We start from the raw sequence: 16,362 nt of genomic DNA on the forward strand, positions 1-16,362 counted from the left end.
TTTCTTTTCTTTTTTTGGTTTTTCAAGACAGGGTTTCTTGTATAGCCCTGGCTGTCCTGGAACTCACTTTGTAGACCAGGCTGGCCTCAAACTCAGAAATCCGCCTGCCTCTGCCTCCTGAGTGCTGGGTTTAAAGGCGTGCGCCACCACGCCCGGCTCTTAGTTACTTTTCTATTGCTGTGATAAAACACCAAGATCAAGACAACTAGGTCTTCCTAGTTTGTAACGAAAAGACTGTGCCAAATCCTGGGAACAAGATCAGACAACCACAAGGGGGCCTCTTTTCCTGTCAGGGAGGGTATCTAAGCAGCTGGCCACACTACTGAATAATCTGCTTTCTCCTTTGGCATTTCAATGGAAGCACTGCTAATCACTCTTTTTAAACCTTTAAAAGCACCAAATTTTAATATCTAAGTCAATTTGAGAGTGAGAGGGGAGAAACACTATCAGGAACTTCTCTCCAGAATAAAACAATGTTGTTCATTCCTCCACATGTCCAAATTAAAGGTCTACTGAAACCAAAATGAAAATCCAAACCCCACACAGAGGAAAAAAAAAAAAGATACTAAAATTACATTCTAGGGGGTGAGTGCATTCCGCAGTCTTTGCTGGACTGTCTAATTGTCCTTCGGTTGACTTTTAAAAATTAACACCCTAACTCATCAAAATATACATTTTTCCCATTGCCTTTTGGGGGGTGTCTTAGTCAGGGTTTCTATTCCTGGACAAAACATCATGACCAAGAAGCAAGTTGGGGAGGAAAGGGTTTATTCAGCTTACAATTCCATACTGCTGTTCATCACCAAAAGAAGTCAGAACTGGAACTCAAGCAGGTCAGAAAGCAGGAGTTGATGCAGAGGCCATGAAGGGATGTTCTTTACTGGCTTGCCTCCCCTGGCTTGCTCAGCCTACTCTCTTATAGAACCCAAGACTAGCAGCCCAGAGATGGTCCCACCCACAAGGGGCCTTTCCCCCTTGATCACTAATTGAGAAAATGCCTTACAGTTGGATCTCATGGAGGCATTTCCCCAACTGAAGCTCCTTTCTCTGTATAACTCCAGCTGTGTCAAGTTGACATAAAACTAGCCAGTACAGGGGGCCTTTTTAAATTGAAAATAATAATTAAAAGTGAAAACCACTTGAAGGAATTCATGAGCAGTTGCCTGACTCATTTGATGGCACATACAGCATATGGAGGTCAGGAAGGAGGCTCGCAGCACACGTCATTCAGGGGATGCTCATCTTTAAGGCTTAGCTTTCTTCCAAACAGTGTAAAATACCCACAATTCCAAGTATGAAGGGATGCAGACAATCTCTTTTGAGAATTCCACAGGACAATACAGACACCCCAGCTGTTCGTCATAGAGTGACAGGGCTTCAGTCAAGTTGACACAGTTCCCCTGGGTAAAGTATTTTCCATCCTGTTTCAGAACCTTCACTGACTGGTCGAGAATCAGTCCGAGGAACTCCCATGTGCAATCTTCTTCTGGAGATGTAGAGTTAGGGACCGCTGTCAAATCATTAATCACATAATCAAACTCTCTCCCTTCTTTGGCGTACCTCTTCAGAACTGGGATACAGTCTTCTATAAGAACCTGATAGCAGTCTCCTTTAAGATTGTCTAAGACATCTCCACATGTATTTCTCCGCATGTATTTCTTACATCCATCAGTGGCCATTTGGTCAATCTCTACCATAGTGACTATCTTTGGTTTCAGTTTGACAATTTCACACAATATGCCTCCATCGCCACCTCCCAGAATCCGTGTATCTTTGCCAGTGTAGTCTTATTTACCATTGCCCATGATGGCCCGAGTATATGCCAAGTCACTCTCTGCCAAATTAACATCCCCGCTGAGGATGAGAGTATTCCCAAACTGCTCTGAGTGTAGAATTTTAATGTTCTGATAGGGTGAATCTTCATCATACACCACTTCATCTATGTCATACTCAGCCAGGCGCCCATCAGCAGTAGGCCAGTATCTGTCAACGGCCCCTCCTTGAACTATGGGTGGTAATCGCTTCACCCGCCCAGTACTGTCTTGACTCAATTGTTTCATTTTTTTCTTCTATTTTGTTCAAAAGGCTGTCAGTTTCTTGTTTGCCTTGCACATATTAGCAAACTGAGATTGGAACCAGGAATGGTAATCACATATCTAATCCCATCTCTGGAAAGATGGGGGAGATCTCTGTGAATTTAAGTCCAGCCTGTTCTACACCACCAGTTACAGGTTAGCTAGGACTGCATAGTGAGACTTGGTTTCAAAAAAGAAAAAAGAATTAAGATAGTCTTTGCAACTGAATTACCATTCCAGCTGCGATCTGAAGGATGCAGAGGGATATAATACATCCTTCAGGAAGTGACAACACATCCAGGATGGACATAAATAATTTAGACTCGGAAACATGAAGGCATTTGAGGGAAATTTAGAAGATGTATTATAGAACCTTAGTGAATGATTAGACTTGCGGTTAGAAGTCAGTCGGTGTCGGAGATGACTTTTTCACTTAGACAACTCCTAGGTTCTCTTGTCCAGCACCAGGGAAGAAGTAAGTTGGGAGTGGGAGAAATTATGAGTTTATTTCAGGAAAAAAAAAGTTATATTCTCAAAAAACACCAAGTGGAGAAGTAGAGGGGGCAGGGTGAGTTCGAGTCTGTACCCCACAAGTCAGAGGCAAATGCCAAATATGGATCTCCAAGTCCAGATATCAAGTGTGCCATTGCTTAAGATGAACTTAGGGCAAAGGCATGGGATGGAATAGACAGGATCCCAGGGATGAGGTGAGAGTCACTTCAGTATTTTGTTTGTTTGGTTTTTTTGGTTTTGGTTTTGGTGGGGGGTTTTGTTTGTTTGTTTGTTTGGTTGGTTGGTTGGTTTGGTTTTTTGTTTTGTTTTGTTTTTTCAAGACAGGGTTTCTCTGTATAGCCCTGGCTATCCTGGAACTCACTTTGTAGACCAGGCTGGGCTCGAACTCAGAAATCCGCCTGCCTCTGCCTCCCAAGTGCTGGGATTAAAGGTGTGCGCCACCACCACCCGGCTTTTTTTTTTTTTTTTTTTTTTTTTTTTTTTGTCACTTCAGTATTTAAATAGGTCATAGACAAGGAGTCAGAGAGCAGAAGAGCTAAGCAGAAGGATTAAAGATAAGATGAGAACTATGAGAAGATATTCAAGCAGAAGATGAGAAGATACAGGGAAGGAGTGATCTACAATGCTGGACCTGCTCAGAGGAGACAGACATATCTCACATGAAAACCAAAGGCATCTGGTGAGTTTAGCAGCAGAGATGCCATGATGACCTCAGTGTGGGTGGATAATGTCAGATAAGCCAAGGCTTCTCACAGGAGGTGAGAAAACAGAGGCGCTGTGATAAGGCAACTCCTCAGACACTGTGGCAGTAAAGGAAGAGGCTCCGTAGCTGCAGGGTGATGTGCAGTCAGTAGAGGGTTAAACTGAGAGCTGGAGAGATGATTCCAAGTTAAGAACACTCCCTGCTTTTGCAGGGAACCAGAGTTCAGTTCCCAGTACCCACTTGGTGACTCATACCCTTCTGTAACTCCAGGTCTAGGGCATTCAAGCGTCCTCTTGTGGCCTTTGCAAGTACTGCATACATGTACAACACATATATACATGCTGGCCAAACACTCATTCACATAAAATAAATATTTTTTAAAAAGAAAGAGAGGCTTATGTAATTAAGGAAAATACCTAATAAAAAAATATTTGAAAAAAAAGAAAGAGAGGCTTAAATTTAAGATGGTGAGGTGAGAGCCATTTGATATGTAAGAAAGATCCACGCTCCTGGTATGGAGAGGAGGATGATACAGAGAGACAGAGTAGCTTAAACCACAGAGCTCAGTCTCTGCACCCAGATCCTTTGGGCTCCACTGTAGCTCCCCCCCCCACCCCCCGCTGTACCTGTGTAGGGGTTTTCTTATTATTATTTTATTTATCTATTTATTCTATATGTGTATAGCTGAATATATATCAGAGACAACTTGTGGGAGCCAGTTCCCTCCTTCCAGTATGTGGGCTCCAGAGACCCAATTCAGGCCATCAAACTTGGAACAAACTCCTTACCTACTAAACCACCTAAGCTCAGGTAGTTTTGAGTGTAATGCTTGAGCTCTCTGTGCCTCAGCTGCCCCCATCTGTAAGATGAAGAAAAATGAAGAGAAATGAAGTTAGAAGGCTAGATAAGGGAGTGCATAGAAAGGCTGAATTTTGGGCAGAATCACTTTACAGAGTAGAAAGAAAGTAATGTTCGTGTCATATAAGCTGCCTGGTGTATTTCTCTTTGTTATAGCATCCCAGAAGAACTGAGACAGAACTGTTAGTGATTGTGGACTCTTTCTGTAACTAAAACTAAAGTAGCAACAGTAGGAAGTCTATACATACCAACGTAAAGTATGGGAAAGTTCCCAGCCCAGTTTATAATAGCCCTTGAACTGGAAATGACCCAAATACTCATTATCAGAAGAACTGGTAAATACTGATATATAGTCACATAAAGAATATGCGGGGCTGGAGAGGTGGCTTGGTGGTTAAGAACACTTGCTGCTCTTATACAGGGCATGCGATTGATCCCTTGCTCCCACCCCCCAAACCTGCTGGAATTCCACTTCTGGCCTTCTCCACACACAGACATGCATGCAAGCATAAAATTCAACAAACAAACAAACAAACATTACAGGAGCAAGATAGATAGATAGATAGATAGATAGATAGATAGATAGATAAATAGATAGATAGATAGAGATAGAGATAGAGATATTATTTTAAAGGGAAACAATGAGATGAGCTATTTATTCTTGTCCTAAGAAGAAAACTCTACATTCATTATGCTCATCAGAGGCTAGAGAGATGGCTCAGTGTTTAAGAGCACTGGTTGTTTTTCCAGAGGACCTGGGTTTGATTCCCAGAACCCACCCAGGATGTTCATAACTTCCTGTAGCTCCAGTTCTAGGGAATCAGAAGCCCTCTCCCAGCCTCCATGGCACCAGGGACACATGATGTGCATACCTACATGCAGACAAAAACCTCATACACATAAAATAAAAAATAACTTAAATCTTACTAATTGATAAATAAAATCCCAATGAAAATATTTTAAAAGCTATAAAATAACATGCGGCATATAGATTTGTGTACTGAAAAGCAGTGAGATTTGTTGCAAGGGATGTTTAAGTGTGGAGCTCTGTGTAGCTTTGCAGAATATACCAATGGAATCTGCAAAGGGGTGAACCTGGGCATTTAGCAAACCAAAAGTGATGCCCTTTTCATTACTTACTTTTCTGCTGCTGTGATGAAAACAACATGACCAAGGCAGCTTATAGAAAGAAGTTGTCTTAATTGGGGTTTCTATTGCTGTAAAGAGACACCATGACCATGGCAACCCTTATAAAGAAACACATTTAATTAGGGCTGTCTTACAACTCAGAGTCCATTATTGTCATGGCAGGAAGCATGACAGAATACAGGCAGACATGGTGCTGGAGAGAGGGCTGAGAGTTCTATATTCGGAACTACAGGCAACAGGAAGAGACTAAAACAGGAGGCTTTCTTTGTGCTTCTGAAGCCTCAAAGCCCGCCTCCAACAAGACCACACCTACTTCAACAAGACCATTACCTCCCAAAAGTGACAGTCCCTATGAGACTATTTTCATTCAAACTACCACAGAAGGGAAATCTAGATCCAGAGAGGTGCACCTGTGCTTTTTATCTGATATATATATATTTTTTTTTTAATGGCAACTGAGGATCTATTTTTATCTGATATATATATATATATATATATATATATATATATATATATATATATATATTAATGGCAACTGAGGATCTATTCAAAATCTCTTATAGTTTTGAATGGGCTTAGAAGAGAAAACGAGAGTGAATTCCAATCAAGAGTGGGTAAGAGGGCTGGTGGCCCCACTATCACTCCAATGGAGAGCCCTCTGGGCTTTAAGCCCATAGGATTATATAGAAATAGTTGAAGCTTTGCTTTAGCTTCAAATCACAGCTATCACCAAAACAGAGCTGGGTGGTTGTATATTATTTCTCATTATAAGTATACCCACATGCCTTCCTAAGCAGGCATAATTCTCTCCAAAGGAAGATTATGAAATTCCCAACCTCAAATTGCTACCAGAAGCAGGAAAAGCAGCTAAAGGTTGCCTGCAGTGTGGCCTGACAAGTCTGGAGACAGGCAAGGCTGCTACTTGGGTGCAGTTAGTCTGCCCAGAAACGAAAGTTGAAGATAGTTTGGAGTGGATCAAACTTAGAAAACTTATTGATTAAGCAGAAAGACAAAACCTACATGAAGAAAGCCATGTCTGGATGTTAGAAGACGATGAATTGAGTGTCCCAGTGGGAGCAAGCTGCACGCTTTGGGGCTTTAATGGTATCTGAACCAAATTGAGATATTAGGAAAAGTTTAAGCCTTGAAGAAAGACTATTATGCGCATTGTGCAGGTCTCTGGGTGGAGAAGAGAGTCCTAGTGGACATATATCACTCAAAGGGGTTTAGTCATAAATAGGTAACCAGTAGGTTAGACAAAAGTTATAGTTTACGAATCATTAACAGCCTCACTTGGGAAGTTTGTCTGAATGGGGCATACAGTTCTTTTGAAGACAACTTTGTCAGTTATGTCAAAATTCCTGGGCACCAACCAGGAAGTGGCGGAAATCAGACAAGGAGAGGGAGAGGACCATTTCCTTTCAGGTGTCCCTTCTGTCTCTTAACTATGCTGCCCTGAAATGGTCGTATTTTTTTTTCAATAACATCTGTTGTATAAGACAAATAATCAAGTGTGCAAAGAAGTACAGCTACGTGAACAAAAACAAGCAAAAAACAGACAACAGAAAGAGACCTAGATGATTCTAGACATTGGAGCTACCAGACACAGACTTAAGGTCTATTGCTACATAACCAACTTTCCCAAATTTTTGTTTTCAAACAAGACATTAATTGATCTAAACAAGACAACTGATTAACTGGTATACAACTCTTCCGTCGTTAAGCTCAGCGGTTCTGATGATCAGCTGGCTCATCCCTGTGGCTAGCTGGTGAGCACTGAGCATCTGTCTCCTTTACATTCAACTGGGTGGCACACTGTTCAGTTGAAGGACCCTCAGTTGCAATAGTTTGTCTCTGCTCCACATGAATTCATCCCCCAGGGATCAGTCCCTGCTCTGGCACCTGGTATTTTATGGATAAGCCTCCCTTTTGCACAGGTGCTGAGCAGCTTCTGTTTGTGATTTGCTAATGGACTTTCACCAGCAGAGAAGTGGGGGCAGGGGAGACAAAGTTCTATCACAAAGGAGTGTGCCAAAGGGAGGAGGAACTTTTGTGACCATCCATTCCATGCAACAGACTTCCCAAGGGCTTGCACAGAGCACCTGGAAACCTCTAGGGGTGTCTCTCCTAGAAATTCTATCTGGTTAGAATGCCAGGTAGCTCCAGACACAGCACACCCTATTTAAAAGGGAGAGCTGCTCCCACCAGTATCAAACCATGGAGGGAAGATGACTGGGATTCCAGAACTGTGAGACAGCGAACTGACTCAGCCTGGCCTAGTCTAGTCAACCAAGGCAGCTGCAATGAGAAAAGAAAAGGTTAACTGCTATAACCTGGTGAGCACAGTGCTCACTTACCAACCAGGGGAATGGGAGTCATCTATGTGGAAGTCTCAGAATGGCAGCCTATGTGGATAGCTTTGCACTGGCGAGGCATATATATGTGTGTGTGTGTGTGTGTGTGTGTATGTATATATATGTGTATGTGTGTGTGTGTGTGTGTGTATATATATGTGTGTGTATATATCTATATATATGTGTGTGTGTGTGTGTATGTATATATATATAATGGGGCAGTGAAAATGTGAACACCACCTTCCATACTTCTGAAACACAGTTATTGTGCTGCAGGCTTTAGCTTCATCATTCAACTCACCTTAAGAAATAGCACAAGAAGCCGGGCGTGGTGGCGCACGCCTTTAATCCCAGCACTCGGAAGGCAGAGGCAGGAGGATTTCTGAGTTCGAGGCCAGCCTAGTCTACAAAGTGAGTTCCAGGACAGCCAGGGCTATACAGAGAAACCCTGTCTCAAAAAACTAAAAAAATAAAGAAAAAAGAAATAACACAAGATTGTAACATTACAACATGCTACCTTTGAGGCCAGGGCGCCTGTTACACTATAAGCATATAGGTGTATGCATGTGTGTGTGTGTGCGCGCGCAGACTCCTTGTCGTTCTCAGCAACCCTCCAATAACCCCTGCTCCCAACTCTGTTCCCAGCTCTCTGGACCCAGTGACGCCTGGATGTCTGGGAGTCAGAGAACCCCAGGTTTGGCCTCCCACATTCTAGGCTGTGCTTTTCTATCCACTGAGTGGTGTATCGGCGCTTCGCTGGAGCCCAGCACCCAACAGCATCAGCACAGGGTGAAAGCAGTCCAAGCACACCGGTGTTTCCCACACCCCATCGGTGGGGCAGAACGTGAACCCAACAGAGCACCATAAAATAAGGGCTTCAAGAATTTTTTTTCTTCCAGTGCTAGAAGCTAAGAATCCATGACTGAGGGGTTTCAAATAAGAGACAATCCTATCAGATCAGAGCCCTATAATTAAGATATCATTTAATACCAACCATTTCCTCAGAAGTAATAAAGCCACATTAGGAGTTAGAACTGTGTGTGAAAACCTAGAACAACCCCCTAGTACAGTAAACATGAGGTCTTCAATTTATAGTTTTGGTTGTCTCCAGACTCACAGTGAGCAGACAACAGGATGGCGACTGTACATGCAGGTGTCTTGTTAAATAACCTCCCTGTAATAAGAAACATAAGTAATAGGGTAGAGGTAAGAGGCTTAATAGCTGTAGGTGATGAGTACCTGCGAGTATTCATAGACGAGAAGAAAGTAGCGATGTGGTTGCAAGCTCTTTCCCAGTGAACTCTGTCATGTTGTCCATCTATGGTCCCAAGTGTCCTGAGAATGAACAATTTAGTGAAGGACTGAAGACTCTTTATGTGTCAGGGGAATGTTATGTTATGAGAAGACTTTAGGGCACAGCACCTATGGAGAGTATAATATGAACGGGTTTTTATTGTTTCCTGGGTATACCTCTTATTTTCATTCTTTTTATGTAAATGATTCAGATTTACTTTCCAGAGACAGAGCCTCACTTTGTAAGTGAAGCTGGTATTGAACTCGCAACCCTCCCCCCTCATTCTTCTGAGTGCTGGGATTACAGATATGTATGCCACCGCAGCTTAATTCCATTCTTTGTTCTAACTGTTGATAGTGCAGGTCCTGGCTTCCAAGGGTAGTATGCTGAAGTCTTATACAGTCTTGTGTTATTTCTCAGGGTGAGCATAATGAGGAGGCTAAAGCCAGCAGCACAGCGAGTGTGTTTCAGAAGTATGGAGGTGCTCACATCCTCACTGCCCCATTATTGATGTGCATGCATGAACGGGCCATGTTCCTCAAGTCTTTTATCTAGTTCTGTGTTTAGCTCCTATGGAGGTCTTGTCTTCTTAAAGTCAGGCATTCAATCTTAAATAGCCTGAAAATCCTCCTGATGTGTGCTTCTCCATCTCTGCCTTGCCCACCTAACACCTATTTATCTTTTATGATTTCCAGGATGCGTTCCCAATACCAATTTTTGCTGTTCTTCCTGTCAGAGAGCACAGATCATCTGTAGTGTCTGCTTGAGTGTTTGTATGTTTGTGCTTGCTGTGTTGTTGCTATGTTGTGAGAGCCACAAAGACAGGAAGTGAATATATCTCACTCTCTTGCCTATGTTAATGACCCTGGTGGTAGGTATGTCATCAAATCAGATAGATCAGCAAGATTAAATGGTGTTTATAGGTCAAACTTAGCATGACCCCATATTTCACAGCCAAAGCCCGTGAACTAGTTGCAGCATAGGAACTTGGTTTCTTGGTCACGCTACCTTCCTGGTTTAAGTCCCTTGGTTTCCACTCACACTACCTTCACAAAACCACAAAGATTCTGTGTGTCCTTGGACTATTTATGATTAATCCAGAAGATTTTTTTAAACTGTAACTTACATATGTAGAGATGTATACAATGTATGGGTCCATAACTTGACAAATTTTATACATGTTAAGGCAAGTTCTAATGATATATAATGATTATACATGCATGTGCTTACATGTACACACACACACACAGGTCATGTTTCCTATGTGGGAAGTGTGGCACATGTTCCAGGCCAGGAATCTGGTAGGGAACGGGAGCCACCTACTGTCGCAGGTGGGTGCCTGGGTGCCAGGGACTCTAAAGCCACCCAACCTACCAAGTTTTCTGGCATAGTCCACTGTCTCACAATGCTCTGTGGGAAGACAACAGTGAGTCAGCTTGGTATTCAAAGTGTCCCCACCCACTGGGTGGTTCTTCTCATTCTATCCTTACAAGTCTGCAATGAATCTTAAAGTGGCTAAGGTCAGGGGTCAGCAGGACAGGATACGGGTACTCTAGAGGAGACATTAAAAAAAAAACAAAATAAAAGAGCATGATACGGTGAAGCCTCAGGGGGCTCCCATGAGGTGATGTTTGAGTTTAGGTCTAAGTGAGGATGTTCCAGCTGTTCAAAGTACTGAGGGATGATGGGCCAGCATAGGAACCCCTGCAATGGACATGAGCTTGGTACACTGGCTTCCTGTGACTGCTTTTAACAAGTTGCCACACGTAAAACATTAAGGGCAAGCCTAGTGTCTTACAGTAGCACACAGCAGTTATCTCACAGATAGAGCTAATGATGTGTCTCCTGCTTCACCCCATTCCAGAATATAGGATTCAAGAAGTGAAGGGCTTCGTCCATCTAGCTCCCTCTTGTATCCTCAAAGTCTGAAGCACAGAACTGAATACTTGTTGACTAATTCTCTAACCAAATGCAAAGCGTGATGAAATAAATTGTGGCACTTGTACATGACATAAAGATTAATATGACTGTATTTATAAGGTCACACTAAGCAAGAAGGGACAAGATATACACACTACATATAAGGAGAAAGATGACAGGGAGAAAATATCTGCATATGTTAGTATTGGCTTCAAGACAGCTGTGGGTGGGTTTCTTTTTTTGGTTTCCACCCCCTTTAATGCATTACCAATTTTTTCTGTAATGAGCATCTCGTCCCTTTATAATAGCCAAAGCTCTGGATTGCACATAGTCTAAGCAGATGATATCAGGTGATGGCTAACCCCCAGCTGAGTATGGATCCCCCCTCAGGAGTATCACCAAGCTCCAAAATTGTTTCTGTTCGGATAGCCATCACTCAAGTCTTCTGACCCTCTCCCCTCCCTGGGGCCTCCCTTCTTTTTTTTTTTTTTTTTTTAAACCGATCAGGAGCGAAAGGTCCTTTTTTTTTTTTTTAAGATTTATTTATTTATTATATGTAAGTACACTGTAGCTGTCTTCAGACACTCCAGAAGAGGGCGCCAGATCTCATTACGGATGGTTGTGAGCCACCATGTGGTTGCTGGGATTTGAACTCTGGACCTTCGGAAGAGCAGTCGGGTGCTCTTACCCACTGAGCCATCTCGCCAGCCCGGGGGGGCCTCCCTTCTTATGACAGGAAAGTTATATTGAAACTCTATATTATAAAAAGAAGTCTCCGTTGCATGTCATTAATAGCACGCCCACACTGTTGATGGAATGTTTGTTCTGAGTTACCTTCCCTCTCCCCCAGCCCATATGCCCATATGCCCTTGGAAATCAGCAGAAACTAAACTCTGCATTTTGAGAAGTGCGAGTGCCTGATCCCAGGCATCCAGAGAGGGAAGAAATAATCCAAGTCTCAGAAATGAGGCTAATCATCTGACCAGAGGACAAGCTCCAGAATAACTGACTTTATTCCCTCCTCCCTCCTCCCTCTTCCTTCCTCCCTCCTCCCTGTGAAGCCTAACAGCTACAAGAAAGATCTTCAGGATAGCAATCCACCATCTTCTCATGTTGCCAGTTCTCCATGTCTAGCAAGCACAGTTCTGGAGTTGATCAATTACTTGCCTCTCAACTCATTTGCTTTCTGTTCTTGCGTCTACGTCTTGTCTTTAGTTCTGACATCAAGCCCAGGTGCATTGCCCCTGTGGCCTCAACTCTTTGGATCTGAAAGCCTAATTAACTCTGTTTGTCATCTTTAGGCTGACTTTGCAGTAACAAAGAAATAGATGCTCTTTGTATCACAAGCGAATTATAATTTCAGTTAGGGTCTGTAGTCCCCAATAGTCTTTCCTTAGTGCCCTGGATCTGCACTTCAGATTTGTTTGTGCGTTAGTACAACATCCTTCTGTCAGGTCTCCCCATTAATTGAGTCTTTGCGCCCCACAAAATGCAGTGAGACCATTTAAATGGATTAGTGGATGGTATTGTTAAGTATAAGCCACACCTTTCTCAGAGGGACCCTGGCTTGTAAAAAATCAAAGCCCTCCTCAGCAAACATCAATTATGTTTGCTCCTGCATCTTTGCAGGTGAGGCCCAGAGTCAGTCTCTTCCCTTCCTTCAAGGCTTGTTCAAGTAACCTAGTAAGGTCTTATATGGTCACCAAGAGAGTGAGACCCAGGCCGGATGTGGTGGCGCACGCCTTTAATCCCAGCACTCGGGAGGCAGAGGCAGGCGGATTTCTGAGTTCGAGGCCAGCCTGGTCTACAGAGTGAGTTCCAGGACAGCCAGGGCTACACAGAGAAACCCTGTCTCGAAAAAAAACAAAAACAAAACAAAACAAAAAAAGACAGTGAGACCCAGAGAGCCTTGTTCAAAAGCTACAAAACTGTCATATGAAAAACACCAGTTGGCACTTCAGTGTCTGAAGGTGATGAATGGTTCATTATAGCTGTGAGACACCTTAGTGAGGATTTAAGATGTTAAGGAGATACTCCTACACTGTGCTGTGCCGGACAGTGCAATGCTGAATGGTGCTGTGATGTGCTGTGCCACGCCGTGCCACACAGTGCCACGCCGAGCCTGGGCCGGCCTTCAGAGCCCTTACTTTTTGTGCACATGGATCCATCTGATAAATTCTTTCTCCCTGTTCAGACCCACTTCCTCCTTTGGAAATGTATCATTTTCTAATAAACTCTCCCTGTTTCTGCTACTATTCCTACGACATTATCCAGTTCCTTGTTCCCTGACCGAAGCAGCTTGTAAGCCTTCCAGAGGTGCCCAGTAAACCTGATAGCCTCTGCTATCAGCCACCTGTGCGGGGAAAAAAAAGAATCCTTGCTCATGACTCTACACAAAAAAAAGAATCCTTGCTCATGACTCTACACCGTCTCCTAAACAGACTTTATTATTATCCATAGAACTTATGCCATTCCAACATAGTAATTGTCATGAGGTCCCTTTCCTGTGAAAGAACTTGTGTGGGACGATGTCAGTGGTGTTACACCCAACAACTACTTTCATGTGAACAAATTACATTCAGTGTGCTTAGTCCACGAGTAAGGCCATGGACTAAGTAACCCTGCAGCTACTGGCATCAGCTAGGGTAAAGAGTACACATTTCTTTATTACTCCAGAGACAGTCCAAAGACAATTGAAAGTATCTAAGAAAGAGCCCCAAATATCAGCCATAAGAACACCCCCTTTCTAGTTGTTAGTCAGAGGAGTCCTAATGACCACCAAAACATTTAGGCCATGTTACCTGTAGTTGCCTCTCAGAGATTGGAAATAAGTATGTCTAGAGACACCATCTACTTCAGACACCAGATTGGAGGACCCCAGCTGGATCTGACTGGAAAGCCTCCTCCCTGAGAACTAGCTTTCATAATACTGGATGGTGCTAAGCTTCCAAGGAAAAAAGCAGCCAACAGTCCTACCCAGCTGTGGTGCCTATGACCTGCTTCAGAGATGAGCACGACACGATAGCCTTAAGCGTGCAATAGTGGCACACATATCTCGGCAGTAATCAATGTTTCTCTAGCTGGACTCAAGACCTGATCAACGGGGGTGGGGGGGTGGGGGGAGGGAATCATCCCAGCTACTGGAAAATGAGCTAACTACCTGGAGTCAGTGAGGCCATGGGTCCTAGAGAAGCATTTACTACTGCCACTTTACTAAGCCAGCAGAATGAAATACGCTGCATTCTAAATACTCATGGTTGCACCCACAAATAAGTGTCATCTTCACCCCTCGCTAAAGAAACTTCTCTTGGCAACAGACAGACATTGGAGAAAACCACAACTGTCCAAAAAGAGAACGGTGATTATGGGTGTCCAACCCCCAAAGGATACAACCATAACACAGCTCCTCTACCTTCAGCTCAAGGAAAAGGGCAAAAGACTATAAAAGCCAAAGGACCAGGAAATCGCTGCAAGAATGTGTCTGTGTCTCATAAAAATGACAAGGAAGTGCAACAATGGGTAAATGGCCACAAGATTCTGCACACCAACAGCAAATTTGAATTGTACAGAAAGTAAGGTCCGGCCTTTCTCAAAGTACTGCTATCATGGCATGGCGGTAAATGAAAAGGAGACCAACAGCACACAACAACAGAGAACAGAGAGAACAACCACAGAATAGGATATATTTCTGTCTGGGGAAATGCGGCTGTTTCTTAAACATATGAGTGTTCATCTGAAGCTCTCAAGGCACCATTTTATAGATTTTTGAAATTATCAGTGTTTTCTAAACTGACTTATACTGATCTAAAAGTGAAATAAATAAAGCACAGTATCGATTTCCCAAAACTAACTAACTAACTAACCAACCAGCCAACCAACCAAAAAAATCAGCTAAGTAGAAAGGTACTGATTGATTTTTCAATTCACCCATCAAGGGATGAAGGCTAGATCACCTCAGTCATGTAGTTTAGCCAATCTCAAGTCCCAGATCCTGAGGAGACACTGGGAAAGGGGATTGGGAGAGCACTAGGTGACCCCTAGTCAGAAGGACAAGAGAGTAACATCTAAGAGAAACAAGGCCCTGCTCTATGTGGAAGGAGAGTCCCTAAAACATTTTAAAAGAAGCTGGGCAGATCTAAAAAGGAATACTCTTTAAATGTAGCGTACAGTGTAAGTGGAAAAATGTAGCCATCACAGAAGCCATCTGGAGGCAGGTGGTCTTGACTAAGCATACCCACCATGACACCTCCCTCCCCCCAGCCCACCCCACCCCATCTCTCCCTACAGCTTGACTGCCCTCCACAATCCCTGGAAGCAGAAACACAGCTTTCTACCTTTACACATGTCACTTCCCTCCATAGAGGGTCAGTTGAATTTCAGGACCTAGGAAAGTGCTTACAACACCAGAGTGTTCTTATTAGAATATAAGCTCAGTTGTAAGGAGCATACCGCAGGCCCTGGGCTCATCGCTAGCACCCATTCCCAGCAGTCAAAGATTGTCTGCATAGGACTTCATAAGTCCCATTCACTGTCCTCACTCCCACACTTCCCCAGGTCTCTGGAGCACCTTCCTGCCCTGGGCCTGATCCACTACTCATTATGTCCCTGTCCACACACATCTGACCTTTTTTTCCAAAGCCACTCAAACATCTGGACTGCCTCACTAGCCTGTGGCAAGCATTCCATTGCCCTTCAAGATCTTCCATTCTTTTAAAAACACTCTGAGCAGTTTCTCTCTGCCCCACCTACGGGAGTGTTGGACAATTTCTGCCACTCACTCCCTGGTCTATATTCTAATGCCAGTGACCTTGATGAACCCTGCCAAGTAGTTAGGTACTCTGGCCAGCTACTTAAGCAGGCTTCTAGGTAGTAGCCTGACTCTATACCCAACAGAGACCTGGCTCACAGTAGTGCCCAATAAATATAGTGTCCGATTAACAGCCATCAAAATAATTGCTCAGTGCACCAACCACAAAACAGGATCATGTGGGTTTGTCTAAATGAAAACAAAAGTTAAGGCCACTGTGCCACCACATAGTCCCCATCACAGAGTTGTCCTGCCTTACATTTGACCTAAACCTTAGGTCCTCTCCCAAACCACTTTAGGGGAAGTATGTCCTCGATGGGACCTTCCAAAGGCATCACACTGCAGCTAAACCCAGAGCCTCCATGTCCCTACTGCGGTGTTCCCAGTGGTCTTTGGATGATATATGTCTAAAATTACAGGCCACTATTCCATATTCATCAATATCCACAAATATCTTAAAGGGATGGTTGTTCCCAGCCCCCCCCCCCAAATAGGCTAACAGAAGTCAAGTGACAGCAGAAATCACACATAATGACTCATAGGCCTGACCCTGGGCATCTAATGTCCACCATATTTTCCTGGATACTATTTTTAGTATGTGCAAATCATCTCACAAAAGAAAATAATAATTTAAAGTACCATGAGTTGAAACAAGGCCTCCAAAACAAAAAGTGGCATATGGTAGACAG

At 43.4% G+C, this 16,362-nt stretch overlaps 1 long non-coding RNA gene and 1 pseudogene across 2 annotated transcripts in view; both read right to left on the minus strand.

The window, feature by feature from the left end:
- LOC147005633 (uncharacterized) overlaps positions 1-16,362 on the minus strand; it is a 46,374-nt gene that overhangs the window by 28,984 nt on the left and 1,028 nt on the right. The gene's annotated exons all lie outside the window — the stretch shown is intronic.
- Positions 735-11,324, minus strand: LOC110291815 (spermine synthase-like; annotated as a pseudogene). Its single transcript, XR_015046738.1, has 4 exons — positions 10,321-11,324; positions 8,892-8,987; positions 4,080-4,150; positions 735-2,105 (listed from the first exon to the last, which is right to left on the minus strand). The product of XR_015046738.1 is annotated as a spermine synthase-like (transcript).

This window comes from Mus caroli, unplaced genomic scaffold, assembly GCF_978045245.1.
Source record: "Mus caroli unplaced genomic scaffold, Mus_caroli_1 scaffold_3, whole genome shotgun sequence".
NCBI lineage: Eukaryota > Metazoa > Chordata > Mammalia > Rodentia > Muridae > Mus > Mus caroli.